The sequence below is a fragment of the Podarcis pityusensis genome, assembly GCF_964106645.2.
Source record: "Podarcis pityusensis genome assembly, chromosome: 11".
NCBI lineage: Eukaryota > Metazoa > Chordata > Lepidosauria > Squamata > Lacertidae > Podarcis > Podarcis pityusensis.
In genome coordinates this window covers 46,324,362-46,350,089 of record NC_138036.1, presented here as the reverse complement: position 1 = coordinate 46,350,089, position 25,728 = coordinate 46,324,362, and the positions used below count along the sequence as shown (strand labels likewise).

Genomic DNA, 25,728 nt, shown 5'->3' with positions numbered 1-25,728 from the left:
CACAGCGATTCTTCAAACAGCTCTTGTTTATTCAGAGGCCAGAACAGAACTGAGCTGAAGGGCTTAGTCAACCTGCTTATATACAGCTCCAGTACAACGTTACTGTAGCAACTTTCTAAAACTATCCAATCACTGAACGTCACTTTTGATCCTTCATTTGCATAACTATCTACAGTATCCCCCTGCTGGCCCAGGGTGAGAACTTCAGTACATAACACCCAACCTCCTGTCTATTCCATATTTCGATTTCATATTACTTATCAGGGGCACTCAGAATTCAATTGGCACCAAATGCTGCCTTTGAGTATGATTGGCGACATCAAGGTTGGACACAGGGTTGGAAGGAGATGCCCCTTCCCAGGTGAGAACAGTAGCAGTGTGATAAGCCACAGCAACTCAAACTGATGGTCATTTAGAGTTATGGATTATACCTGCCCATGGAAGATCTGAATTGATGTAAGTGTACAAGGGGGGAGGTCAGTGTGGCGTTTGCCCATTCTTTTTAAAATGTCTGTACAGGGGGAGAGAAAGAGTTAATAGGTAGACCAATAGAAAAGCCAGAGGCGGAGCCAACCTGTTTATAAAAGGGCTTAGCCCGAGTTTTGGGTTGGTAGTTGGTTGGTTGGTTAGTTGGGAAAAGGCAGTTGGGAAAGCAGTTGGCAGACGGTTGGAATTAGAGAGACAGTTAGTGCAGTTGGTTCTTGTGTGAGGGGAGGTAGAAGAGTTAGGGACAGAATAAAATAAGACTAAAAAGGTAAACAATAACAATGTTTTGAATGCAGTTCAAGTTTATTTGTGTTTGCAATAAACTACACTCTTCGTTGTTAACTTAAGAACCTGATGGGTCAATAGTCCGTGAGACGACCGGGGGCTCCATACGAACGCCACAGTCAGGAGCATTGAAAATGGAAACTACAGGCTTGGGTGGTTGTATTGTCATGGGACAATAGAAAGTTGGCTTTTTCCAGGTCACACTATTTGTTCATCTGGCCTAGAACCATTTGCACTGATAGGCTGCAGCTCTCCAGGATCATTGGCAAAGGTCTTTCCCATCATAGAACCGTAGAGTTGTAGAGTTGGAAGGAACCCCAAGGGTTCTCTAGTCCAGCCTCCTGCAATGCAGGATTCTCAGCTAAAGCATCCATGACAGATGGCCATCCAACATCTGCTTAAAAACCTCCAAAGAAGGAGAGTCCACAACCTCCTAAGGGAGAATGTTCCACTGTCAAACAGTTCTTATTGTCAGACTGTTTTCCCATACGTTTAGTTGGAATTTCCTGTCCTATAACTTGAAGCCATTGGTTTGAGCCCTATCCTCCAGAGAAGGAGAAAACAAGCTTCTTCCATCTTCCATGTGATGGCTTTTGAGATATTTGAAGATGGCTATCATATCTCCCCTCAGTCTCCTCTTATCCAGGCCAAAAATACCCAGCTCATTCAACTGTTCCTCATAAAGCTTGGCTCCTAGACCCTTGATAATCTTTGTTGCCCTCCTTCCTAAATTCTGGTGGCCAGAATTGGACATTGTGTTCCAGGTGTGGTCAGAACAAGGCAGAATGAAATGGTACCATTACTTCCCTTGATCTGGAAACTCTACTTCTGTTGATCCCCTGATACAACCCCTAATCATTTTAACTGGAGATGGCACGGAAAAAACCTGGGCCTTACTGCACACAAAATGCCTGTTCTGCCACTGAGCTGTGATCCCTCCCCTTTGACTTATCTGGAATAAATAGGACCCAGCTGGATGACAGAGTTCAAATGGGGACCAGTGCTCTAAGTTTACCCTAAGCCAATGTTTGGAATGAACTAATTTAGCAAAATGAACTTCACTGAACTAGTTCGCTAGTAGATGTGGAAGTAGTTCCAATAATCATTGGGTGAACTAAAGGTGAATTAAGTACAAATGTAAGTCAATCAGGCATTTATAAAGTTTGAAAACAAAACACAGAGACAACAATCTATGGCTCATTGTTCAGCTGCAGAGGTGCTGCTTTTAGTAAGGCTGCTTAGCCACTTAATCACTGTTGCTAAGCTATCAGAGGGATAGAATGAGACATTTCCTGCATCTTCCCTGCTGAAGAGATTTGCATTCTTCCATCGGAACAGTTTTCAGAGAGAACCAGAGGGACAGGACTAAAGTCAGTGACACCTTGTGCCTTTAAGAGCTATGTGGCAGGCAGAAAACAGACAGGGCAAGCCTTTTCTAGTAAAAATGCAATTATGGGGAAAGCTTCACTTGATGACATCCTGTCTTCTAGACATCTTATTACTTGTGTGAGAGCCCTCTGATTTACTTCAGCACAGCAGTTTGTAACATGATGAACTTTTTATGAATGAAAAAGTTCCTTTGGATGAACTTGGGCTGAACTAGTTCGTTTAGCAAAAGTACAAAATTTAATTGGAACTAGTTCCTTTTGGTATGAGATGAACCTGAACTAGTTCTGTTTTAAAAATAAACCTTCCAAGCACTGCCCCAAGTCACCAAGGCATTTATAGAAAGCGGGAAATAATGTAAAAATTAACATTTAAATGGAAATTCCGTAATATCGCTCTAAATAGAAATATAGCCAGAATTGCATTTGAACACTGTAAAAGGAATGTATTGCGCAGCATTCAGGATCTGGGAGTTGGGTAGAATTTTCACTAAGACACACACACTCAAAAGATGACAAGACATTTCATGGCACTGTTTCTCTGTGGCTCTCCAGCTTATTTTCTGCGTACCCTGCTGGATGGAGAGGAGTTCATAAAACAAACACAAGCAACACATATCCAGCAGATAATGAGCTAAAGTCGAAGTTGTTTGATGATGTGCAACTCAATCTGCCATGAGCATCTTCTGTGCAAGCTCAGAGATACCTTTCCATTGATATTTAGATTAATAGGGCTTGTGCGGGAATTGTTTTGGGTGGATTCTATGCATATAGCACCATCACGTTGAACCAAATAACCTGGAAGAAAATGTCATCTCCTTTATTATTATTTTTATCGCTACTCTGTAAATGTTGATTCTATAGGGCAGTTTTAATAATCATCTGCTATCATCGTCTCTGATTTTTTAATTTAATTTTATTTTTTGCCCATGCAATCTTACAGATAAGGAATATTGTATAGAAAACCAAATGCCAATTCTTTTGTAACCAAAATATAGCATGCTTCCTTTATGTGATCTTAGCTTTGGTGTTTACTAGCTGCCCAGAGTAGGGATGAGGGTGGCGCTGTGGGTTAAAACACTGTGCCGCTTGGGCTTGCTGATCAGAAGGTTGGCGGTTCAAATCCCCATGATGGGGTGAGCTCCCATTGTTGGATCCCAGCTCCTGCCAAGCTAGCAGTTAGAAAGCACACAGTGCAAGTAGATAAATAGGTATCGCTCCGGCGGAAGGGTAAACGGCGTTTCCGTGCACTGCTCTGGTTTTGCCAGAAGTGGCTTAGTCATGCTGGCCACATGACCCAGAAAAACTGTCTGCGGAAGTGGACAAACACTGACTCCCTTGGCCTGTAAAGCTCCGCAACCCCAGAGTCGTTCGTGACTGGACTTAATTGTCAGGGGTCCCTTTACCTTCACCTTCACCTAGCTGCCCAGGGTAGCATAAGCAAAGGAAAAGGGGTGGGGTGGGGAATTTAACTCACGGCAGTAGAAATTTTTTCAGAAACCTGCACTTCACACAGGGTGAATTACAGAGCTAATATTAATATGGTTTTCCTAATTACAGTCATGAGGATGTGAGATTATAGAGAGCACCTAGTCTAAGTAGCAATTGGGGGTGAGCAGTGAGGTGGTCAGGTTTGCTGATGACAGCCAAATATTCACGGTGATAAAAATGAAAAAACTATTCTGAGAAGCTCCAAAAGAATCTCCCCAAATGGTGTGACAATGCTTTAAAACAGCAACTACATTTCAATGTAAGTAAATGCAAAATAGTACACATGGAGAATCTTAACATTACATCTGCACTGATGGGGCTTGAATTGGACAGGAAAGAGACCTTGGGATAGTGACGTATCCCTCAAAGAAGACATTGAACCAATGTGCAGCAGCTATGAAAATGGCAAATTTTGTGCTAGGGATAATTAGGAAGGGGACTGAAAAGAAATCTGGGATTTGCTACTGTATCTCTGCTTTGACTCAGTGAACCCCTTCACATTGGTATTCTATAGTTCTATGATTATTCATTTATGAGTTAGACCAATTTACAATAGAATAAAGGTAAAAGGTAAATAATGGGAGCAGCTGGTGCTGTGGTCTAAACCACTGAGCCTCTTGGGCTTGCCGATCGGAAGGTCGGCGGTTGGGGAGCATGGGGGAGAGGACAGAACCCTGAGGCACCCCACAAGTGAGAGCCCAGGGGTCTGAACACTCATCCCCCAACACCACTCTCTGGACACGGCCCAGGAGAAAGGAGCGGAACCACTGTATAACAGTGCCCCCAGCTCCCAGCCACTCTAGACGGTCCAGAAGGATGTTATGGTTGATGGTGTCAAAGGCCGCTGAGAAATCAAGCAGAACTAGGAAACAGCTCTCACCTTTGTCCCTAGCCCAGCGGAGATCATCGACCAGTGCGACCAAGGCAGTTTCCCACTGCCAGAGGATTGCCTCCTTCCATTCACCAGTTTGCCTCTTCCAAGTGGAAGAAACCTGGGCAGTGCCGAATGTCACATCCATTGTCAGGTGTGTCCTGTTGGAAACAGAAAAGGGCTTTCCCTTGGCCTGCCTTTATAACCACTTAGTTGCCAAGTGCTTTTGTGACATCACAAGAAACCCACAGCCAATGGCATCATCTTCATTGCTTTGAGCTTCACAATGGCAGGTGGACCTATCAGTGATTGTGTGCTTGTGTGCTTGTTTATTCGGGACACGGGTGGAGCTGTGGTCTAAACCACTGAGCCTCTTGGGCTTGCTGATCAGAAGGTCGGCGGTTTGAATCCCCACAATGGGGTGAGCTCCCATTGCTCTGTCCCAGCTACTGCTGACCTAGCAGTTTGAAAGCATGGCAGTGCAAGTAGATAAATAGGTACCACTGCGGCAGGAAGGTAAATGGCGCCACGGTCCTCCGTGCACCAGTATCAGTTGAATCATGCTGGCCACATGACCTGGAAAGCTGTCTGTGGACAAACACTGGCTCTGTGTCTGAAGCGAGATGAGCGTTGCACCCCATAGTTGCCTTTGAGTGTACTTAGCTGTTCAGGGGTCCTTTAGCTTTATTTTTTACAATAGAATACTAAATAGTAAAATTAGCTAAAATTATCTACAGTAGGAAGAATAGGGTGCATCCTGAAAACCACAACATAACTAAGCTGTCAAAGAGGTTACCAAAAGCTATAGAAGAAAGGAGCAAGACACACCCCTCTGCAAGGAGGGGATTCCACAGTTTAGGAGCTGCCACAGAGAATTTCCTCTCCCAAACTGCCAGTGGCGTAGCGTGGGGGGTGCCAAGGGTGCCGGCCGCACCGGGCGCAACATCGGGGGGGCGCGAATCCAGAGGGAAGGGACAAGTTCCTTCCTCCGCCGGGCTCCCCGCAGCCACCGCCAGCCTTGCGCCCTAGCGCGCGCGTGCCCCCCGCCGCCGCTGCGGCTGCGCTCCACTCACTGCTCGCAGGAGGAGCAGCCGCTGCAGCAGCGCCGACGCCGCCACCGACGCCTGGCCGGCACGGGCAGCCTCCGCACCCCGACGCGCCGCCGGGCCTCGCCGCGCCCTGCGCTCCCCAAAAACCTCTGAGAGGAAGCCGGTGGGCGGGCAAGGCCCGGCTAAGCCTCTCGCCAGCGGGTTAAGGGGCTTTCGGTTTTAAAAGGATTAGCTTGGGAAGGGGCGGGGGGGGGGGCTTCTCGCCGGCAAGCGCCTGCTCCGCGTTTCCAAAGGCGCTCGCCATCCGAGGGAGACGGAGCGCTTGCAAGGAACGGGCTCCGTGGAGCAGGTTAGGAAGAGATCCCTTCCCTGGCAGGCCGCCGGCTTCGCCAGCTGTTTCCCATTCACGATCAGGAGGAACTTCAGGCTGCTTTCAGCTTTGGTAGAGGGAATCTAAGCAAGGGGATGGAGCCGGTGCCCTGAGGAAAGGCGGCAGCATTGGGTTTGTTTTTAGTTTAGAGAAAAGGCAAGCAAGAGGCGACAGGAGAGAAGCCTGCAAAACTAAGGCATGGCAAGGAGAGAGTGGACAGAGAGGAAAGTTTTTATCCCTCTCTCTGTACAATATAACTCGTGGGCATCCAGTGAAGCTGAACGTTGGAACAGTGGCGTAGCGTGGGGGGTGCCAAGGGTGCCGGCCACACCGGGTGCAACATGGGGGGGGGCGCGCTCGCACTCGGGTGCTAAAATCCACGGGTTAGGGGGCGCAAATTACTTGCCTTGCCCCGGGTGCTGACAACCCACGCTACGCCACTGCAAACTGCCACCCTGCTGAAATGCCACCACTGTTATCTTAACACACAAGAGGATCTGTGAGTAAGAAATAGTCTTTCAAATATTTCAGAGCATGGTGTTGGCAAAACCATGTCATGTACAGCCAAGCATCTTTTACATTTACTGAACTGGCTTTGGCAATTAGTCTTTCTCTTCTCCTTCTGTTTTTTCTTTCTTCCTTTTTTTCCCATTCTCAGGGCAGCTTCCATGGAGCATAGAGTCATATTCAAATTGTCTGCTGAACGGTTACCAACAGATGGAAAATAGCGGCTTTCCTGAAATCAGTGCTGAAAAGTCCTGCGCTTGTACTGGGCACCGGATTCGTTTCTTGAATGCATGGATAATATTTGACTGAGAGGCATGATTTGTAAAGCAAAAATAGGATTTTCACACCATAAGCTGCACCACAGGGATTTCAACTTTAATCTTCAATTCTGATAAGCTACTTCTGGCAAACATGTAGCTGTATTTTTCCCTGTGACTCCTAATTCCTTTGTATTAACAGATTACAAACCATTTTATCATGGCTCCTATTATCTAGGCATTTCATTTACCATTAAAGTACTACCATGTAGTAATATACTGGGGGATTTCAGAACCTTACAAATCACTTACATGGTCCAGCTACAATTTTCACAGAAAGCTTTGGCGGACTGAGCTGTAATAACATGTATCGGGCAGGATAGCACAGCATCCAGCACTGCTGTTCCTTGAACGCTTGGATACTTGGAAAGGTTAGCAAAAATATCACTGTGGCTAAGTTATAATAAATTACAGCATTTAAGGTTGCTGTTCCAGAGGAAAGCAATGTGTTACCAAATGCTCAAATGTGGCTATTAAAGAACTATTACGGCAATTCAATTTTTGCCGGTGTTGATCTTTCAAACAGGCTATACTATTTGTAACAAATCCAGAAAGTCGGTAGTTTTTAATTCTTTTACGGGGGAAAAACCCATCCATCTACTTTCTAATGTTTTGATATTGCCAATACAATTTTCCGTATTGAGAATAATTTGCCATTTTGTCATTTCTTCCTAACTAAGTTAATGGGCAGTAGAAAGGTGGTTAAGATTAAATATACCGGTAAGTGATTGTAAATTAATTGAAAGAGAGAGAGAAACTAGGGCTGTGTGTTATGTTTCTGTGACCCCCCAAACCTCTGTGTAACAATAGGCCAGAAGAAATATGTAAGGTCAGCTGTGGAGACCTCAGGCCTTGAGGCTGTTTTGTTGGCTGAAAACAAGAAATTTATAATTTGCCAGAGGGCCTTGTCAGCAATAGCATCTCAGTTGTGGAACATACTCTCTGATGAGCTTTGATGGGCACCTTCATTGTCCATCAATCAGCACCAGCTAAATAGCATCCTCTTCTACTAGGCCTCATGAACTGATGGTGTATGGGCATACTGGACATTGGGCAACATGGCCATGCTATTTGTATTATATTTAATGTATGTATTAGTGACTAATATTTTTACATTGTACTTTTGTATTTTTACTTTATTGGCTATTATATTTTTTTAAAAAAAAACACTTTGTGACCCACTCTGAGATTAATTGTGATGAAGTGCAGGATATACGTTTTATAAGTAAACAAATACATACATAAAAATAAAATAAAATAATAAATCATATTCATGCCTACCTGGGAGAACGTCCCATCAAACCCTGTAAGAATGAGTTATGGGTAACAGTGCAGAGTTGTACGGTTAGTATCTAATTTTTCACATTGCTTATTCCAAGGAATGGGAGGAAAACTAGCAAAGGAGTGCATCATGGTTTCTGGCTTTTTCCCCATCCTTACATCTCTCCAAAAGATGTACAGATTAAATACATCATCATACTTTCCCTTTCAGACAAAAGACATTTTCTTTAAATTGGAAATGTCAAACGCAGCCAGAGGATGGATTTCTAACTTCCTATGCCATTTTCCTTTTTTTGTAATTTCCGACATAATAATGGTGAATCATAGGCTTGTAGTAAGGTTTTATCACTGTGTTTTCACAGTTGATAGAAGGCTGGTCCTTATCAAGGCCCGATAACAGATCAGCCTAATAATGCACCCACCTTTTTTTTTTTTGACAACATGTGAGATGAAAAGGATTATCCAGTGTGCCTATGTTGGTATCATCACTGTCGCAGTAGCTGATTCTTAAAGTTTATCTGTCTTTGTCTATTAAATGCAGTGGGACTAACAGTGTGAAGTGTAGATATCAATATTTACAGGCGAGAGGGAAAATGTGGGGCTTTGAAAATAAGCCCAAACTCTACATCAGATGTCATGGGCTTTAGTCAATGAAATCTCGTGTCATAATAAATCTGTTAGTCTTTAGAGTACCAAAAGTTATAATGTGTGTGTTTGGAACTAGCCAACTTGATAACCAACTGTATGAAAGGGATCAGGTAGTCAGGGAAACTGATGTGAATCAGAAAAAGGAAGTCAGAAAATAACTGCTTTCAATATTCCAGAATCTTTGAAGACACTTAAAAAAGCTTTGTTTCACTTTATGCTCTATGCCCTGGGCTGAGCTTATGTTTATTTTTAACCTTATTGTATTGCACATAGATTTGAAGTCATCATAAAGACCACCACCACCACCATCATCACTCAAAGCTAATAGATTATCATTTTCATTATGTTAGTGGATGATTAAATAACATGTTTACATCTCTTGCATTATTTTACAAGGCCCTTAACATCTTGGATCCAGGATACCTCAAGGACCACCTGATTCATTATATCTGATTCCTGAGGCCTTTCAGGAAGTCACAGTTAGCACACCCTTCAAGTGTCCCTATTTTCCAGGGACATCCCTGATTTAGAGAAGCTGTCCCAGTTTCTGATTTGATCCCGGAATGTCCCACTTTTCCTTAGGACACCCTGATTTTTATTGGAGAAATGTTGGAGGGTATGGAGTTATCCGACCCCTGAGCCATCTGAAGGCAATTCTGTATAAGGAATATTTTTAAATTTTTTAAAAAATGTTTTATTATGTTTTTATATGTGTTGGAAGCTGCCCTGGGTGGCTGGGGCAACCCAATAAGATGTGTGGGGTATAAATAGTAAAATTATCATTATGGAATGGGCTGTCCCTATTTTCATCAGATAAATGTTGGAGGGTATGAGTTAGTGGTCTCCCATGGCTAAGACCTCCATTGAGGTCAAACAGGCCCTCTCCTGTGCCTTGAGGGGTTTTGTATAAATAAATAAATAAATAAATAAATAAATTCCGGCAAACATCTTACCTGAATTCTGATTTTACAGTTCTGATCTTTATATTTTGTACTGAGTCATTTGCACACTGAGTAGAGGCAATTCTAATTAGGTGGTATATAAATAAAATAATAAATAATAAACCTCTCCCGTTGAAAGTATAGGATTCAAAGCATGATCCCACCCCTGAAATGTTGGCTGGAGGCCATCAGATCCCAAAGATCAGCAGGCATCAGAGATCTATACATAAAAACCATCTTCTTTCTACCATGCTTCAGGTTCCATCCAGAGAAGGTAAGATGCACATAGGTCCTGCTGAAATAAAGAGGTTAATATCTGACCATTTAATGAAGTCCCATGACTTCAATGAGATTTAAACATTAATTATTATTTTTTTATAAAAAGGTAAAGGTAAAGGACCCCTGACAATTAAGTCCAGTCGTGAACAACTCTGGGGTTGCGGCGCTCATCTCGCTTGGCCAAGGGAGCCAACATTTGTCTGCAGACAGTTTTTCCGGGTCATGTGGCCAGCATGACTAAGCTGCTTCTGGCGAAACCAGAGCAGCACACAGAAACGTTGTTTACCTTCCCACCACAGTGGTACCTATTTATCTACTTGCACTTTGACGTGCTTTTGATGTGCTTGGTCAGCAGGAGCTGGGACAGAGCAATGGGAGCTCACCCCTTTGTGGGGATTCAAACCGCTGACCTTCTGAGTGGCAAGCCCAAGAGGCTCAGTGGTTTAGACCACAGCTCCACCCGTGTCCTGAATAAACAAGCACACAGTCACTGATAGGTCCACCCGCCATTGTGAGGCTCAAAGCGATGAAGATGTTGCTTCCCCAGCTGTTGCCATTGGCTGTGGGTTTCTTGTGATGTCACAAAAGCACTTGGCAACTGAGTGGATATAAAGGCAGGCCAAGGGGAAAGCCCTTTTCTGTTTCCAACCAGACACAACTGGCAATGGATGTGACATTCAGCACTGCCCAGGTTTCTTCCACTTGGAGGAGGCAAAGTGGCGAATGGTAGGAGGCAATCCTCTGGCAGTGCGATGCCATGGAGCAATAATAAGGCAAGTTTGCTTGCTTGAAGGTTACTGGTATCTGTGATTAGAAGCTGGTGGACATCTCATGATGGACCTAACAGTAGCTTCTGGTACAATAGGAAACCGTGACGGAAACCAGAGCGCACAGAAACGCCATTTCCCTTCCCGCTGCAGAGGTATCTATTTACTTGCACTGGCATGCTTTTGAACTGCTAGCTTGGCAGGAGCTGGGACAGAGCAACGGGCGCTCACCCCATTACTGGGATTCAAACTGCCAACCTTCTGATCGGCAAGCCCAAGAGGCTCAGTGGTTTAGACCACAACTCCACCCGTGTCCCGAATAAACAAGCACACAATCACTGATACGTCCCCCTGCCATTGTGAGGTTCAAAGCAATGAAGATGGTGCCTCCCTAGCTCTTGCCATTGGCTGTGGGTTTCTTGTGATGTCACAAAAGCACTTGGCAACTGAGTGGATATAAAGGCAGGCCAAGGGGAAAGCCCTTTTCTATTTCCAACAGGACATACCTGGGATTCAAACCGCTGACCTTCCGATTGGCAAGCCCAAGAGGCTCAGTGGTTTAGACCACAGCACCAGCTGCTCCCATTATTTACATTTTACCTTTATTATCCCTAGCACCAAATTTGCCATTTTCATAGCTGCTGCACATTGGTTCAATGTTTTCTTTCAGCGATCCACCACTATCCCAAGGTCTCTTTCCTGCCCAGTTCCAGCCCCATCAGTGCAGATGTAATGTTAAAATTCTTCATGTGTACTGTTTTGCATTTACTTACACTGAACTGTAGTTGCTGTTTTAAAGCATTGTCACACCATTTGGAGAGATTCTTTTGGAGCTTCTCAGAATAACTTTTTCATTTTTATCACCCTGAATCTTTGACTGTCATCAGCAAACCTGACCATCTCACTGTTGTTGTTCTTTAGTCGTTTAGTCGTGTCCCCATGGACCAGAGCAAGCCAGGCACTTCTGTCTTCCACTGCCTCCCGCAGTTTGGTCAGACTCATGTTTGTAGCTTTGAGAACACTGTCCAACCATCTCGTCCTCTGCCATCTCCTTCTCCTTGTGCCCTCCATCTTTCCCAGCATCAGGGTCTTTTCCAGGGAGTCTTCTCTTCTCATGAGGTGGCCAAAGTATTGGAGCCTCAGCTTCAGGATCTGTCCTTCCAGTGAGCACTCAGGGCTAATTTCCTTAAGAATGGATGCGTTTGATCTTCTTGTAGTCCATGGGACTCTCAAGAGTCTCCTCCAGCACCATAATTCAAAAGCATCAATTCTTCGGCGATCAGCCTTCTTTATGGTCCAACTCTCACTTCCATACATCACTACTGGGAAAACCATGGCTTTAACTATACGGACCTTTGTTGGCAAGGTGATGTCTCTGCTTTTTAAGATGCTGTCTAGGTTTGCCATCGCTTTTCTCCCAAGGAGCAGGTGTCTTTTAATTTTGTGACTGCTGTCACCATCTGCAGTGATCATGGAGCCCAAGAAAGTAAAATCTCTCACTTCCTCCATTTCTTCCCCTTCTATTTGCCAGGAAGTGATGGACCCAGTGGCCATGATCTTCGTTTTTTTGATGTTGAGCTTCAGACCATCTCACTGCTCGCCCCCAATTGCTACTTAGGGTAGGTGCACTCTATATCTCACATCTCCATGTGTATTATTTTGCATTTAGTTACACTGAACTGTAGTTGCTGTTTTAAAGCATTGTCACACCATTTGGAGATTCTTTTGGAGCTTCTCAAAACAGCTTTTTCATTTTTATCACCCTGAATATTTGGCTGTCATCAGCAAACCTGACTACCTCACTGCTCGCCCCCAATTGCTACTTACAGTAGGTGCACTCTATAATCTCACATCCTCATGACTGTAATGAGGAAAACCATATTAATATTAGCTCTGTAATTCACCCTGTCTGAAGTGCAGGTTTCTGAAAGGATTTATAATGCAGTAAGTTAGATTCCCCACCCCTACCCCTTTTCCTTTGCTTATGCTACCCTGGGCAGCTAGGGAAAGGGGAAGGGGAAGGGACCCCTGACAATTAAGTCCAGTCGTGAATGATTCTGGGGTTGCGGCGCTCAGCTCGCTTTACTCTCCGAGGGAGCCGGCGTTTGTCCGCAGACAGCTTCCGGGTCATGTGGCCAGCATGACTGAGCCGCTTCTGGCGAAACCAGAGCAGTGCCCAGAAACACCATTTACCCTCCCACTGGAGTGGTACCTATTTATCTACTTGCATTTTTGGTGTGCTTTCAAACTGCTAGGTTAGCAGGAAGCATACAATAAGCTTAACCTACAGACCAGTCAAAAATACTTGATGAACCCAATCCTAAGAAAGTCAGTTTTCAGGTAGGCAACAGTATTTGAAATTCTCTAAGTAATCTTAAAGCATCCTTTCCCCTCAGCTCGTTTGGTTCAAATCTAGATGAAGCACATATTAAGTAATAGTATTGATTTATTTTGACTTTTTTTTACAGTTTATTAGCCACCACTGTTAAGCGGTTGTCCTGCACTTTGTTCTATAGTTTTCCATTACTTTTATTCCCAGAAATAAAACGAAACATGGATTTGTTGTGCAAGTTTGCTGCGGTGCCATTGCTATTTACTGCAATGCGCCCACTTTATTTATAAGGTATTATGAAGGTGCACTCTTATTACATGAGGGGCATCTACCCAACTCTTTCTAAATGGGTGTCGGATCTACACAGAAGTGTGACAGTTTAGAATAAAATAAAAAAAAGGCCTGTTCTCATGTTATCACCCTCTGGACCTTGTGGAGAAGGTACATGAAGAAGGGCCTCAGATAATGATGTCAAAGTCTGGGTAGGTTCATATGGAAAGAGGCAGTCCTTGAGGTATTGCAATCCTAAGCCATTTAAGGCTTTATAGGTCAAAACCAGCACTTTGAATTGGGCCCAGAAACTAATTGGTAGCCAATGCAGTCGGACCAGGAATGTCGTAATATGCTCAAACCATTTTGCCCCAATGAGCAACTTGGCCACTAAATTCTGCACTAGCTGAAATTTCCAAACAAGCATCAATACTGATTATTTTTATCTAGCATAATCTACTGTAAACACTTTTAGCCCACTGGCTTGGAAGTAATCCCCATCAGAGGTAGATTTAGGTGAGTGCTACAGGTTTGGTCGCACTGGGTGCAAAATTCTGGGGTGCCACTAGGGACACTGCAACTATGATTTAGAATGAAGAGGGGGTGTGTGTGTGCTGAATTTTGGCATCGCGCAGGGCACCACTGAAATTTGAGACCCCAAAGTCTGCCACTAGCACCATTGAATTCAATAGGACTTCTGAGTAGACCTGGTTCACATTGTGCTGTTAAGTCCCACAGTTTTCAAAACTTTCAATTTTGAACACAAGAAGTCTGCTACTGTGTCCCCGTTGTACCAATGGAATTAAAAGCACACACCACCTTAAAGGATGAAGGTTTGCTATTATGCAGCAGCTAACCATGCTTTTAATTTGACAACGCACAGTGTGCAGGCTTCCTTTCTTCTTATTTAGATGTTTTTCTCTTGTCATTAGAAGCCAGCAATGGACATGAATGCTTTGTATATAATTATATAGCACTTAGAGGCACCAGGAAATAAAACTGTTAGATCCTGCCAAGCCGTTAAAATGAGACTTGCAACTTGATCAGAATATGTATCAGATTTTAAACCATGATTAACTTTTATTAACAAAGTATTCAACAACAAGAAATGGGACGAGATTGTCCTAGTGATATGCTCGTGTATTTTCTTTTCTGAATCATTTATCCCCTTCTCTAAAAGTAAGATGTTTGCTATCAACTCAGTAAAACACCACATTTTTCAGGGTGATTACTTTTGAATAATGACTGGGAACACGGTTCTGGATTTATCAGTCAGGTTTATAGAGAAAAGAAGTGGGCAAGCACTGGGCCTGATGTTGGCATCAGAAATGAGTAAGGATTGATCTCATAGCCTATGTCATCCTCCCATTGTTTTTTGATTACGTCTACTGGATTAAGGTTACCAGATTTTTTTCAATGAATCCGGGGACACTTTTCAACTTCCTACTAAATAGATGGATTTTGTCAGGGGACTGATTTGTAAATCTGGGGACTGTCCCCGGGAAACGGGGATGTCTGATAACCTTATACTGGAGGGGCCTGTCAGGAGTAAGCATAGACCAATGGTATCAAATACAGTCGTACCTCGAGTTAAGAACTTAATTCGTTCTGGAGGTCTGTTCTTAACCTGAGGTACCACTTTAGCTAATGGGGCCTCCCACTGCCACCGCACCGCCACTGCGCAATTTCTGTTCTCATCCTGAAGCACAGTTCTTAACCCGAGGTACTATTTCTGGGTTAGCGGAGTCTGTAACCTGAAGCATCTGTAACCTGAAGTGTCTGTAACCCGAGGTACCACTGTAGTATGGGAAACAGCCTTATTAGAAAAACTAACCAACAAACTGAAACTGACACGGGGACAAATAGAAGAAGACACCTTCACCCCGATATGGTTACCCTTTATCACATACACAGCCCATCAAGACAACAAGAAGAACCCACCAACAGCATTCGAATCAATCTGGCTAACCTGATCCAAACACACACACACATACCCCACACCCAAAAACAAAGCTCACCGCAGCCAATCAAAGACAACCAACCACACCCTAGACCAACCCCAGCCTCTCTCACCACCAAAGAAATACAACAAGCGAATAGTAAAGAGAACCCACACAAGTGAGGCTGACGCAAAACCCCACACATACACTAAGTAGAATAGAAGTATTGCCACCCCACTCACCACTCGCCTCTTTCTCCCTCTTTCCCCCTTTTCTTCCTAACGTAACACTAATGTCTTGACAAATGAAACCGATCTGTAGAAAATGTAACTTGAAAAAAAGAGACATTGCACATACTTTTGTAAACCAAGAAATCTTTAATAAAAATATATATTTTTCAAAAGAAATGAGTGAGGAGAACAGAAACAAAGGATAATAGTACACTGGAAGGTCCTTGCCGGTCACAAAGGAGATATTGGGTTTGGAGAGAGTTAATGTAGGATCTGTTTCAGGAGCAAATGGGAAGGTGATGATGCAAACAGAGGTACTGTACAGTTAAGGTTTATATGATCTGAAGAGAAACCAGAGTAAGGATGAACAGTTAAGAAGTGAGAACCAGAATGAGATTTGAGACATACCTGACTATTTATGCTACAACAGCTGCAAGGATGCTGCTTGCCCAGAGCTGGAAAGACGACAAGGTCCCTACCAGAGTGGACTGGCAGACTAAACTAATGGACTGTGCAGAGATGGCAAGAATGACTGGGAAAATCAGAAACCAGGAGGATCAAAACTTTAAGAAAGAATGGGAGAAATTTATTTTATTTTTGACAGACCACTGTAAATACTTGAACTTTTTGGCAGGTCTTAAATAACTCTTGTAATATTACACAGTCTTTGGATACAATGGAGGATTCTAAAATTAGGAGGACTTGCAGTTGAAAAGTTTAACTAAAGAACCCAAGGAGGGGAAGAGGGAAGTCTAGAGATTCGGAGGAATCTTGTGTAATTTTTATTATTTGTGATTTTGAGTGTGAATAAATTTGTAAAACCAAATAAAAATCATTTTTGAGATTTAAGACATACCTTATTGTCAATTTCGGATTGAAATGGGTCCTTGATTTTCTAGGAGGTCGTCCGCACAATTCAGTTCCTAGAGGAATGCCCATCTTTCTCAGTGTACATCATCATTCACTATGTGGTATTGTATTTTACTCTTACTTAGATATTTGAAACTTATGGTTTCGGCTTTCCCCCCTGCACTCTACAAAATAGCTGACACAATCAGATAATTGGAATTTCTAGTATATTTCTTTATACATGCATCTTCTTATAAAAGTAGATTTTAGCAAGGCAAGAAAATATTTACAATGTAACAGTCCCTGCTTTTGTTAGCTGCATGTCTGGATTTACTATTACAAAGCTTCATAGTTCAGATACTACTAACAGCACAAGGAAGGCTATGCAAGTCTACTCAGAAGTAAGCCTCATGAGGTTCAATGGAGCTTACTCCCAGGTAAGTATGTATAGGATTGTCACTTAAATTGAACTCTTGAAATTACCAAAATAATAAAAAAATGTATACAATTTCATTAAGTCATATATGGTCTGCTTCCTAGAATTTCCAGAGAGATGGCCTTGTTCAGTCTATATCAGCAAAAAAAACCCAACCCAAACCAACTCAGAGAGCCTTGCAGCTCCTTAAAAGATGAAGATTTTTAAATAAAAATTATGGTATGCATTTTTGTTCACTGTTTTTCACTACGTTCTAGAAACTCTGTTATGTTTAAGACAGAAACAAAAATGTGGTTTTTTACATGCCTATAAACTTTTCTTTGCTATGAAGCAATGATTATAGCACATTATTATTGCATTACATTACATCCCCAGGTGTCTCCAAAAGCCCTTACTTATTTATAAGGTTTTCAAGAGCGGTTTGGTCATCACATACCTACAACTCAGGCAGCATTTTCAAACAGGACTAATCACAAGGTGAAATACAGGTGTACAGCAAAACCACTCAGATCCTGTTGATACCTAATCCATGGATTTTATATTTTCAATAAGCAGTGCCATTAAGCAGAGAACAAATTAGGCATCTCATTTTGCTAAAATTTGCTTTTTAGCACATATGCCATCTGCTCATCTTACTCCAAGAACAACAGACTGCAATTCGGCTCTTTAATTACAGCACTAATTATTCCAGTTAGTTCGTAGGTCCGTGTTTGTTTTTTTTAATGTAAAGCTTTTCAGATCGGGAGCTACACTCAAGGTTGTGGAAAGGCAGGAAAGCGAGGGAAGAATTGTAATTGCAACCAGGCATCAAAAATGGATCTGTGCTGATTTTAGCAAAATAGCACCAGCAAGTCCCAACATGGTAGCATTCCGAACAAGCTGGGTAAAACCACAATTGCCCTGGGTGGAATGAAGTGGCTGACTGACCGAACCCAAAGGGTGCTCATCAATGGTTCCTCTTCATCCTGGAGAAGAGTGACTAGTGGGGTGCCACAGGGTTCTGTCTTGGGCCCGGTCTTATTCAACATCTTTATCAATGACTTGGATGATGGACTCAAGGGCATCCTGATCAAATTTGCAGATGACACCAAATTGGGAGGGGTGGCTAACACCCCAGAGGACAGGATCACACTTCAAAACGACCTTGACAGATTAGAGAACTGGGCCAAAACAAACAAGATGAATTTTAACAGGGAGAAATGTAAAGTATTGCACTTGGGCAAAAAAAATGAGAGGCACAAATACAAGATGGGTGACACCTGGCTTGAGAGCAGTACATGTGAAAAGGATCTAGGAGTCTTGGTTGACCACAAACTTGACATGAGCCAACAGTGTGACGCGGCAGCTAAAAAAGCCAATGCAATTCTGGGCTGCATCAATAGGAGTATAGCATCTAGATCAGGGGAAGTAATAGTGCCACTGTATTCTGCTCTGGTCAGACCTCACCTGGAGTACTGTGTCCAGTTCTGGGCACCACAGTTCAAGAAGGACACTGACAAACTGGACCGTGTCCAGAGGAGGGCAACCAAAATGGTCAAAGGCCTGGAAACGATGCCTTATGAGGAACGGCTAAGGGAGCTGGGCATGTTTAGCCTGGAGAAGAGGCGGTTAAGGGATGATATGATAGCCATGTTCAAATATATAAAAGGATGTCACATAGAGGAGGGAGAAAGGTTGTTTTCTGCTGCTCCAGAGAAGCGGACACGGAGCAATGGATCCAAACTACAAGAAAGAAGATTCCACCTAAACATTAGGAAGAACTTCCTGACAGTAAGAGCTGTTCGACATTGGAATTTGCTGCCAAGGAGTGTGGTGGAGTCTCCTTCTTTGGAGGTCTTTAAGCAGAGGCTTGACAACCATATGTCAGGAGTGCTCTGATGGTGTTTCCTGCTTGGCAGGGGGTTGGACTCGATGGCCCTTGTGGTCTCTTCCAACTCTATGATTCTATGATTCTATGAAGTATGTGAATATCTAACGCTTCAGTATAACCAAGGCTTTTAAAAAGCCAGAACTCACTGGAACTCAGTTCTGGCCCCTCTCAGGTGGGCACCATTGCCATTGTAAGAGAAGAAGGGAGGTTCTGGAATCGGTTTCTAGAAAAATGGCACTGAGTCTTCACTGCTGTTGCAGACTCTACTGAATATGGTGTCTTCAACAACAGGCTCATCTGTCTGTAAAGCAAACATATGAATGGGCAGCTTTCAAGTCCTAACCCTGATGCCATACCCTCCAACATTTCTCCAATGAAAATAGGTACATCCCATTCCATAATGAAAATGTTACTATTTATACCCCACACATCTGACTGTGTTGCCTCAGCCACTCTGGGCGGCTTCCAACATATATAAAAAACATAATAAAGCATTAAACATTGAAAAATACTTCCCTATACAGTGGTATCTCTGGTTAAGAACTTAATTTGTTCCGGAGGTCCGTTCTTAACCTGAAATACCACTTTTGCTAATAGGACCTCCTGCTGCCGCCGCCCGATTTCTGTTCTCATCCTGAAGTAAAGTTCTTAACCTGAGGTATTATTTCTGGGTTAGCGGAGTCTGTAACCTGAAGCGTCTGCAACCTGAGGTACCACTGTACAGGGCTTTGGATGTCTTCTGAAGGTTGTATAATTATTTATCTCCTTGGCTCAGGGGTTGGATAACTCCATACCCTTCAACATATCTCCAATGAAAATAAGGACATCTTACCATACCCTCTCCATCTCCAATGAAAATAGGGACGTCCTAATTTGCCAGAAGTGGATTAGTCATGCTGGCACATGAGCTGTATGCCGGCTCCCTCAGCCAATAAAGCGAGATGAGAGTCGCAACCCCAGAGTCAGCCACGACTGGACCTAATGGTCAGGGGTCCCTTTACCTTTACCTTTTTAAGGAAAAGCAGGACATTCCGGGATCAAATCTGAAATCAGGACGGCTTCTCTAAATCAGGGATGTCCCTGTAAAACAGGGACATTTGGAGGGTCTGTGATAGAAGTGCATTGAACAGAACATTGGCAAGATGGTTGGTGCTCATACAGTTGTATGCATGGAGGTTCTCCATGCTAGCAGCTATCCTGATGGCACAGGGCTCCCCTTGGAGTGCAGATCTTATCTGTGTGCAGCTGCATGTACATAACACACACACACACACACACACACACACACACACTGTCCAGTGTTGTACATCTCAAGGTAGAGTGCTCTGTGAAGTATTTCAAATATGCTTCTACAACTTCAGGCTACCCATGATTCTAGCATTTGGGGAATAGAGCAATGAAATGCATAGCAATGTCATGCATTCCATCCTATGCAGGCTGACTTGCAACCTAAGGACATGCTGACTGCCTTTTCCCCAATAGGTAGGAAAGACTCTCATAGGGAATGGGTGTCACGGTCCAGGTTACGGGCAGTCGGAGTCCTGGCTTGGTACGTCGGGACCGGGGTAGAGGTTGGGAAGCAGGAATCAGCAGTCCAAGGGCCAGGAAGTCAAGAGTCCACGAGTCAGGAAGCCAAGGGTCCAAGAGTCAGGAAACTAGGAGCCAGGAAGCCAAGGGTCCAGGAGTCAGGATACCAGCAGTCAGGAAGCCAAGGGTCCAGGAGTCAGGCTACCAGCAGTCAGGAAACCAAGGGTCCAGGAATCAGAATACCAGCAGTCAGGAAGCTGAAGCACAGCTAGGTGGGTAGCATGTTGCTGTGGCAAAGAGCCAGAGGGAAATGCTGGTCTTATATACCCCTCCCGGCCCTTGCCACCAGGTGCTCCAAGTCTTCTGTCAAGCCTCACCTGTGCGGCCGCACCTTGCCCTTCCAGGCCAAACTCAGGAAGGCCCCAGTCCTGCGAGGCCCTACCAGTCACAGGGCCTGGCTCCTGCATGCACTCCTGACAATGGGTCATTGGGGAAGAAACAAACCCTTCAGCCTCCCTCTCGTACAGTAGTAATTTGTCCTCACTAATACCAAAGCAAAGCACTTTTCTGCAGTATTAGTGTGGGAGTAAACTACTGCTGAACCTTAAAGATAATTGGAAATGCAGCCTATATTAAAGGTCCTTCAAGGACTCATACTTTTCTTATTGATTTTAGGTTGCTTGGTTTTTTACAACTGGGTCCAATGAGAACAGAAGCACATTTTTTATGTCAGTTATTACCTTTTCCCTCCTTTCTTTTTTGTCCAGTCCTTTCTCATTTATTTTGCTTTTCAGGTTTTGCTTTGTTTTTCCTGGAAAAGTCCTGCTTTGTCATCAATCATGCTACTTTTTTTTGGCTCAACATGAAATAAAAGCCATAACGAGAACTGTAAGCAACAGTTATAATTAGGGCCCGGCCAGATATTCTACTGTTCAGATTTCGAGCACAGAAAAAGTGCTTTCTGGAAGGGTAAAATGTTACCTCCAACAAATCTGAGAATGGTTGTTCTTCTTTGGCTTGTTGGCAGGTTCCGTCATCAGCTGCTGCTGGTCCTCCCCTGTCTTTTTCCTTCACTGCATGTTCCCAGCCAATCAGGGAGCAGGTAGTGATGTCACAATGCTACATAGTCACTAAGATATAGCCATGTACTGACTTCACTGAGAGCTAACTGAACCAATTGAGAGTGAAAGCAAAACTTCCTGGACTGGTTGAATCTGTGATCCTAGCCCATCCAGAAGGCAGTGACAAATGAAGTCTCTGCAGGACAATATTTATTGAATAAGCAAATGTATTTCATACAGCAATGTATGAAAGATTGCTGCAAGAAGGCACCTTTCTGTACTGATGAACTTGTTATCAAAAATCACTCATCCTTGCAAGTGAGCCCCAGTTATGATTGATTATGCAATAACAGCAATCCATAACAATGATAAAAAATAGAGTGTGCTTGAAAAGAATAAACACTAGTCATGGTGCTACCAAGCCTGCAAACAGAGCAATGAGATAATGAGTCATTCAACATGATTTCTTAGGGTTTGCTTGTTTTTTAAGAGAACTTTCAGCCTTATATAGTTCTGGGGCCACTGGACTCTTCTCTGCCTGCTGTTGCTATCCTTTGCTGAAATCCCCGCTAGCCTCAGATCTCTTATGCTTCAGAAACAAGTAGTGCTTTCTTACAGAGCTATATACTGATGCTCAATGGTGATGGTATCACAGCCACTAAGAGATGCTTGATCAGAGTCCTATGCAAATCATACTATTATTTTATTCTCCTGTGTGCTGTCTCCATTCATACACTATGAGCACAGCCTAGATAATAATCTGTGATCAATAATTTATGTAACGGGGTGAGTCTCTCTTTCACACCAACATCCTCACATCCATGAATTATTCACATTTATTTTATAATAGCTTTTCATTTGTCTAACCCCATGGCATTAAAATACATACATGGTGAGCAAAATTTCACAGTCTGTCTTAAAGTCATGGAACCTAGAAGTTAATCCGCTGTTGACAAGTCTGGGTCCATCTTAAACTCAGGCTTAAGTGCAGTGCACTGTGATCCAAAACATTTTACTTAAAAGTAAGTTCTGTTGTGTTCAGCATCAATCTAGATTCTGCCTTGAGTGCATACACTCCAATAAGATCACAACTCATTACCAGCATGGTCATAGGATTACAGTCTGAAGAAATATTTATGGAACATGGAAACAAAGGATCTACTTAAATACTGAAATTGAATCACACAAAGACCAGGCAAAGCGAAACTATCATTTTATCCAGTCCCCTGCCTCAAAGCAAAAATCCTATACATATGACCTTCTCACTCAATGATTGTCTAACTGGTCCTTGGTTGGTGCCTTCCAGCTGTTGTGGACTACAACTCCCACCAGCCTCTGCCACATGCTGCCTTGGGCTTATGGGAATTGTAGTCCAAAACAGCTGGAGGGCATCAGGTTGGGGAAGTCTGGTCTAAACTTTTCTTCAGAACCTCCCAGAAAAGAGATCTCACAACTCTTGGAAAAGCTAGAACTGTCCCAGAGATGAACTACTCAGCAATTCTTCTTACTGTTTAGCCTAATTCTAGGTCTCCTTTCCTTTAAACCAATTTATTCTCATCTGGTCTTCAGTGAATAGGGTAAACTTTTCCTCCCTATAAATATTTGATTATTCTGGATCCTCTTATCATCTTGGAAGCTCTCCTATGAATAGTTTCCAGTTCATAAGCACATCTGCCTAGAATGGAATTGAACTAACTAAACCAGAATGGAATAGCTCCTGCCTGTCCCCTTCAATGGGTGCTTCAGTCTTGCAGGGCAAGCAGACAGCATATGGCCCAAGTGAGGACTGAGAAGAGAGTGGGCAGAAACAGGACCATGGACAGCTCCAAGACGCCCGGTTGACTGCAGCATTCTCCTCCCGAGGCATCTACAGGTGTTTTTGCAGAGAGCTGGAACCAACTAAAAGCCTTATGTAGAGTAGGAAGACCTGAAGTGTGGTAGACTCCATCTCACTGGTGGAGCTGGCTAGCTGGCTGAATAAAGGACCACAACCTTATTCCATTGTCTTGGACTTCTGTTAGGCTGCAAAGACCAAGGTTTCCAGGGACACATCTCCTGAGTCAGAAGATGGTACTGAGGCTTTGTTTTGTGGTCCGTCACCCAGGAAGTGGCTTGATCACTATCCACATCAGAGTCCTCCATTGTGCAGTGTACCTGAAGTTGCTTTGGGGTTTTGGCACACATGACATAATTGACTGATGACATTCTTGGCAGTATCTGGTGTGATGGCCTGGGATTCGGACTCGGAGGCTGAACCTGAGGAATCCCAGCCTGCACAGGAGTCCCCGCCTCCAGAACCAGCTGAGCCAGGGCTGGGGCTTGAGCCTGAAGGGTCCTCACCTGTGTTGGATCCTCAGGTGCAGGCACCAGCTGAGTCTGCTCTGGCTCCTGAAGTGATGGAGGACCCATTGCCTGCAGGTGCTCCACTCTCAGCCCCGTCAGGGGAAGCTGAGGTTGCCTCTGGGCCCGGTAACCCTCCAGCCTCTCCTGAGCTGCACGGTTAACCCTCGGGACCAGCACATCTGGGATCAATTAGGCTTTAGATATACGAGTATGGATAATACCGTACTCTGGATCCTTCAAATGCTAATCTATCTGAGCAACCCCCCCCCCCCACACTGGATGCCAGGGACACAAAGAGTTCTAACACCTTAGAGACCAACTAAGTTTCGTGTGCATGCACACGAAAGCTCATACCAATAACAAACTTAGTTGGTCTCTAAGGTGCTACTGGAAGGAATTTTTAAATTTTGTTTCAACTACAGCAGACCAACACGGCTACCTACCTGTAACTAGTTCTAACACTGTAACTTGTGATGTCCAATGCAGCTGAATGTCAGAAGATTTAGGATAGATAAAAGAAAGTACTTCTTCATGTAGTGCATAGTCAAACAATGGAACTTGTTCCCCCTGGAGGCAGTGATGGCCACCAACTTGGAGACGTTACAAACAAACATACGTACATAATTTTATTTGTATGCCACCTTTCCATAGTTCAAACCATGCTCAAGGCAGCTTTCAAGATAAATACAACACATAATTACAATATAACACAAGTAGTCATAAAGAATAAATGAAACATCGGACAATACACAATCAAAGCGAACAATTTCCGGCCAAATCCAAACAAGATAATAAATATACAATAAAGATGTAATAAAGATATAGAAAATTAATATTAATCAACAGCAACAACCTGCCGCCAAACCCCCCCCCCTAAACAGTACCCTAGGCCAAGAGTCTTTTAAGCAGCCTCAGCTTTTATAGCTAGTGTCAGGCTTCAGGGAATTGGCTTCCTCCCCCCGTGGCAGTAAATAAGCAGATCAAATGAAAGGAAAGTTTTATCAGTTAGTTTCTTTACTAAACACAGCAAGAGACAAAAGAAAGCATCTCTCTAGAATGGCGGTGCTCCCAATTAAGGCTTACCCCCCTCTGTCCCTATTAATTTACATCACTCCTACGTCTCGTAATCTGAGTTTGTACCCTCTGTGCTTCCTGTTCTGAGACTTTGAGCCCTTCTTGACCTTGGGGAGGGTGGTGGAGGAATGCTGCCCAACGCTCTTCCAGTGTTTCTTCTTCTAGCTCTTCCCCATCTAGCATTTCCCAGCTTCTGCCTTCTGAACTATGCCCCTCTGCAAACCACTGTTCTAAATCTATACTGTCCTGCTCCTAGGAAGATTCAGGGTCAGGGGGAGGCCCCCACCACTCCTCCTCAGTGCAGTCCTCCTCAGCACTGTCCCTGACAGCTAGAGTCAGTCACAGTCCTGCCCTCCCCAGCCAGGTGGAAAAATGGCCAGCAAGGCAGGGAGCAGGTCTTCCAGGACTCACAGCTTTAAAAGAGAATTGGGCAAATTCATGGGGAGGGGGAAGGCTATCAATGGCTACTAGGCATGATGACTATATTCTGCTTCCACAGCTGGAGGCAGTAATGCTTCTGAATACCAGTTGCTGGAAATCACAAGAGGGAAGAGAGCTCTTGTGCTCATGTTGTGTTCGCTGGTTTCCCAGAGGCATCTGGTTGGCCACTGTGAGGCCGGAATGCTGGACTAGAAGGGCCATTGGCCAGTCCAGCAGGCTCTTCTTTGGTTCTTCTATGTTCACCATTCAAAAATAAGCAAGGTTAAAGTGTAACATCATGATTACTTTACAATTCCAAATGTGGATGTGATAGACCAAGTGATGGACATATTACTCTATCTTCAATCCATGTGACTTTACTTTAATCTACCCCTCCATTCTATGCACTACTCAGGGCAACTTAGAACAATTTAAAATCCCAGTACAACAAATATATTAAATTACAAAGACGTTAGCAATAGAAATTCGCATTAAAATCCCATTTAAAAGAAACAATGGCAGTGCTTACAGGTTAAAACAACCTTAGCAACCCTGTAGCTTGCTGGAATAAAAATATATTTACTAACCATTTTGCCATGTGTTCATTAATAAATCTATTCTTTCCCATTTCTTCATAAATCAGAGATACTTTCTTTTTTTAAAAAAAAGCAGCATGAAAATTCATAATTTAAAAACATT

General features: G+C 43.6%; 3 long non-coding RNA genes across 6 annotated transcripts; 1 reads left to right on the top strand and 2 right to left on the bottom strand.

Moving 5' to 3' along the window:
* On the top strand, window positions 1-16,298 carry LOC308458435. Of its 2 annotated transcripts, XR_013977405.1 has the most exons (3): window positions 1-754; window positions 6,596-9,905; window positions 15,880-16,298. It is a non-coding gene; the product is annotated as an uncharacterized lncRNA (long non-coding RNA). The 2 variants fall into 2 exon arrangements; XR_013977406.1 differs by lacking the exons at window positions 1-754; window positions 6,596-9,905 and adding an exon at window positions 11,055-11,213.
* LOC308458461 lies at window positions 9-4,794 on the bottom strand. 2 transcript variants are annotated; one of them, XR_013977439.1, is made up of 2 exons: window positions 4,528-4,794; window positions 9-2,731 (listed from the first exon to the last, which is right to left on the bottom strand). It is a non-coding gene; the product is annotated as an uncharacterized lncRNA (long non-coding RNA). The 2 variants fall into 2 exon arrangements; XR_013977440.1 differs by having other exon boundaries at window positions 9-2,728.
* On the bottom strand, window positions 13,293-21,181 carry LOC308458482. 2 transcript variants are annotated; one of them, XR_013977466.1, is made up of 4 exons: window positions 20,872-21,181; window positions 18,751-18,905; window positions 16,306-16,372; window positions 13,293-15,790 (listed from the first exon to the last, which is right to left on the bottom strand). It is a non-coding gene; the product is annotated as an uncharacterized lncRNA (long non-coding RNA). The 2 variants fall into 2 exon arrangements; XR_013977465.1 differs by having other exon boundaries at window positions 18,751-21,181.
* Window positions 21,182-25,728: the final 4,547 nt, after the last annotated feature.